At 34.5% G+C, this 4692-nt stretch overlaps 1 pseudogene; it reads left to right on the top strand.

The window, feature by feature from the left end:
* The first annotated feature begins 3212 nt into the window (after positions 1-3212).
* LOC143670852 (F-box only protein 28 pseudogene) lies at positions 3213-4469 on the top strand (annotated as a pseudogene).
* The last annotated feature ends 223 nt before the right edge of the window (positions 4470-4692 follow it).

Here is a 4692-nt window from a genome sequence, read left to right as displayed (position 1 = left end):
TGAAAGGATGGAAAAAGATCTTCTATGAAAGCTGTAAACAAAGAAAGCAGGAGTAGCTTTACTAATATCAGACAAAATAGATTTTAAATGTAAAGGCATCATAAGCAATGTTAATAAATAATAATATATAATTAAAAAATATAATAATATATATTTATATATTATATAATAAATTATACAATATATTTATATATTATATATAATAATATAAAAATAATAAATAATAAAATATTATATATAATAAATAATAATAAATAATAAAATAAAATAAATAATAAAAGGGACAATGCATCAGGTAGAAATGACAATCATAAATGTGCATGCTCCAATCAAGGAGCTCCAAAGTACATGTGGCACATACTGGAAAAAACTTAAGGGAAAAAACAGTAATAGTGGGAGACTTCAATACACCACTTTCTGCAATAGATAGAACAACCACAGAGAGGATCAACAAGGAAATAGAGAACTTAATAAGTTAAATGAATTAGATCTAATAGAAATATACAGACCATTGCATCCAAAAACACCAGGATACACATTCTTTTCTAGTGCATATGGAACATTCTCCAGGATAAATCATATACTGGGACATAAACCAAGTCTCTATAAATTTAATAAGATTGAAATTATCCAAAGCAGTTTCTCTGGTCACAACAGAATAATATCGGCAATTAATAATCACCAAAGAACCAGAGCTTGCACAAATATATGGAGATTAAGCAACACACTCTTAAATAATCAATGGATCAAGGAAGAAATTGCTAGAGAAATCAGTAAATATCTGGAGATGAATGCTAATGAGAACACACCATATCAAAACTTATGGGATGCAGCAAAGCTAGTGCTGAAAGGGAAATTTATTGCCCTAAATGCCTATATTAAAAAACGAGAATGAGCAAAACTTGCGGATTTAACTGCTTATCTGGAGAATTTAGAGAAAGAACAGCAAACTAATCCCAAAGCAAATAAAAGGAGAGAAATAATAAAGACTAAAGCAGAAATAAACAAACTGGAGAACAATAAAACAATAGAAAGAATCAACAAAATTAAAAGTTGGTCCTTTGAGAAAATTAATAAAATTGATGGACCCTTAGCTAGACTAACAAAGAAGAAAAGAGAGAACACGCAAATAAATAAAATCAGAAATGACAGGGGGGTTATTATTACAGATCATGAAGAAATTTAAAAAATTGTAAGAGAATATTATGAACAACTATATGCCAACAAACTAGACAACTTACATGAAATGAGCAAATTCATAAAAAGACAAGAATTACCTATACTGACTTGAGCAGAAATAGATCTCAACAAACCAATTACAAGTAAAGAGATCCAATCAGTCATCAAAAATCTTCCCACAAAAATAAAGCCCAGGACCTGATGGCTTCACAGGAGAATTCAAAAAGAACTGACACCAATCCTGCTCAAACTCGTCCAAAACATTGAAGAAAAATGAATGCTACCTAAATAATTTTATGCGCTAACATCACTCTAATACCAAAATTGGATAAAGATGATACAAGAAAAATAAACTACAGACCAATTTCCCTAATGAACGTAGATGTAAAAATTCTTAGCAAAATACTAGCAAATCGTATCCAATGCCACATTAAAAGAATTATACATCATAATCAAGTGGGATTCATACCAGGAATGCAAGGGTGAAAATCAATCAACATAATATAGTTCATTAACAAATCAAAAGGGAAAAAATCACATGATCATATTGATTGATGCCAAAAAAGCATTTGATAAAATCCAACATCCTTTCCTGTGTAAAAACACTCCAAAAGTTAGGCATTGAAAGAAACTTTCTCAGTATTATAAAGGGCACATATGAAAAACCCATAGCCAGCATCATACTTAGTGGTGAGAAATTGAAAGCATTCCCCTTAAGATCAGGAACGAGATAAGGATGTCCATTGTCACTACTATTATTCAACATTGTATTAGGATTACTAGCTGGAGCAATGAGACAGGAAAAAGAAATAAAAGGCATCAAAATAGAAAGGGAAGAAGTAAAACTTTCATTATTTGCAGATAATATGATCCTATACTTAGAACCCCCTGAGCAATCTACAGTAATACTACTTCAGCTAATAAACAAATTCAGCAATGTGTCAGGATAAAAGATTAATATACAAAAATCAGTAATGTTTCTATACACAAGCAATGACCTATCTGAGGTGACAATTAAGGAAAAAAATCCATTCAGAATAGCAGCCAAAAGAATTAGGTATCTAGAAATAAGCCTAACCAGGGTTGTCAAGGACCTATATACAGAAAATTACAAAAGAAATTGCTAAAAGGAATTTTTAAAATGACCTAAATAGATGGAAAGATACTCCATGCCCATGGATAGGATGGTTGAATATTGTGAAGATGTCAATTCTACCCAAACTGAAATACAGATTCAATGTAATACCAATAAAAATCCTAACAACCTAGTGAAGATGTGGAAAAGCTGGTTACCAAATGTATATGGAAGGGAAAGGGACCTCAAAAAACTAAAGATATCCTAAAAATGCAGAGCAAACTGGGAGGTCTATCACTTCCTGACTTTAAAGCTTAGTATAAAGCCACAGTAGTCAAAACAGCATGGTACTGGCACAAAGACAGAAGAACTGACCAGTGGAATAGAATTGAGAATGCAGAGATTGACCAAATGTATGGACATTTGATCTTCAATAAGGCCCCCAAATCCGCTGAATTGGGACAGAAGAGTCTTTTCAATAAATGGGCATGGGAGAACTGGATTTAAATAGCCAAAAGAATGAAAGAGGACCCCTACCTTACACCCTATACAAAAATCAATTCAAAATGGATCAAAGACCTAAATGTAAGAGCAAATACTGCAAAACTTCTTGAAACAAATGTAGGGAAACATCAAGATATTTTAAGAACTTTCACAGTTTTGACAGCCAATCAAATGGTATCTAAGTTAGTTTTTAATACTTAGAATTTAAGAACTTTGCTATCTGAATATGTAGATTTTTTTCCTTGTTGCCTTAATTTTAAATTGGCTTAAGAAACTTACTGTGCAAACACAGGCTTTACAATGATTATTTGGATAATTTATTTAAATATGTCTATGGTCAAGCTAACTAAGATGTCCATTGTTGGTGGTTCTAAAGATATTGTTTGTTTTCTTAAATAAAAAATATGCAACTTTTTTTAAAAAAAAATTAGAGGAAACAACTATGGGAGGGAAAACGCTCAAATCCCCAAGATGGTGGTGGTGATGGAGGAGTAAATGGCTGAGGAAGGAGGCAGCAGCCATGGGGACAGCTGCTCCTCTTTGGCCACAACTCTGCTTAGCAACAGCTCCCACCATTCCCAGCACAACCTGCACAGCTGGTGTACCTGGCTCTGGACCAGCTGCCTCTAAACAACATGCTGGAAGTGCTGCCCATCATAGCCATTGAGAACATCCTCAGCTTTATGTCCTATGAAGAAATTAGCCAGCTCCATCTGGTTTGTAAAAGAAAGGACTGAGTCTGCCAAAGAGTGTTGAATCAGGGATTTCTGAAAGTTGAGAGATACCATAATCTATGTCAGAAACAAGTTAAAGCACAACTCCCAAGGAGAGAGTCAGAAAGGAGAAAACATTCATTAGCTCATCATGAGATATCCTTGCTGTTGTTGAAACAAGGTTTCATTGTTAAATATGACTTTCATGAAGTATGAAGATTCCAATCTTTGTGCTTCATCCCAAGAAAGGTGATTGATGAAATTTATGGAGTGTTGAGATGTCAATTCTACCAGAGCCCCTCGGTGAGCTCGTGAAGTACTTCAAGAGTTAAGGGGAATTTCTTCCAGGGCAATGGAATGCTTTGATAAAAAGATTATTCCAATTCTAAAGAGGAAATTACCAGGATAAGATGTGTTTGGAAAACTCATGTGCCCTCCTCCAGTCCCAGGATGTTCTGCAGCCCTAATAACAACGCAGCTCTTCTGCAAGCAAAACCCTTCGAGACAAGAGTTGACCAAAGTCCAACAGCAGGTTAAAACAAATGGTAGTGGTGTGGCTGTTCACAGGCATGAAATTTCTGAGCTTCACACCAAAGTTGAAGAACAGCAGAAACAGCTTCAAGACCAGGACCAGATATTGCTAGAGCAGACCCAGATTGTAGGTGGACAGTATGCACGATTGGCAGAGCTGGAATGCAAACTGAGAGAAGTAATGCAAAGTGCAGTAGGAATCCCCTCAGGATCTGGGCAGAATGAGGAATCTCCTTGGTAATGAAAAAAGGCAGTGGAAGCCATAAACTCTCTTAGGAAATTTAAACGTCTTCAGAACAGAAAGTAAATTGGAATGTGGTTCTAACTCCAGAGGAAGAGGTGGCTTAGTTGCTTAAGCAGTTATGCATATCAGGACACTGTGAACAAAGCAATGTCCTCTTAGGCTTCTAGGCTTTCAGAATACAATTTAACTTGAACTCTCATGATTGGAACATTCTTTTCTCACTTCTCCTGGTTGTACTGATGCACAGTATCTTTTTACTTTGCAATAGATTTGTACTAACCAGAACTGTTCTATCATGTTTTGAGGAGTTTTTTTTTTCCTGCACAGATAATGTTTAAAGTAAGTTTACTTGTTTCTGCATATATACACATTACATAAGGTTCTTAAACCCAGTCTTGACAGATTAGAAGTTAAGATTAAATACAGAAAATGTCCTGTTCACTTGA

The sequence above is a fragment of the Tamandua tetradactyla genome, chromosome X (assembly GCF_023851605.1).
Source record: "Tamandua tetradactyla isolate mTamTet1 chromosome X, mTamTet1.pri, whole genome shotgun sequence".
NCBI lineage: Eukaryota > Metazoa > Chordata > Mammalia > Pilosa > Myrmecophagidae > Tamandua > Tamandua tetradactyla.
The sequence above is the reverse complement of the archived record's forward strand: the minus strand, read 5'-3'. Positions and strand labels throughout refer to the sequence as shown.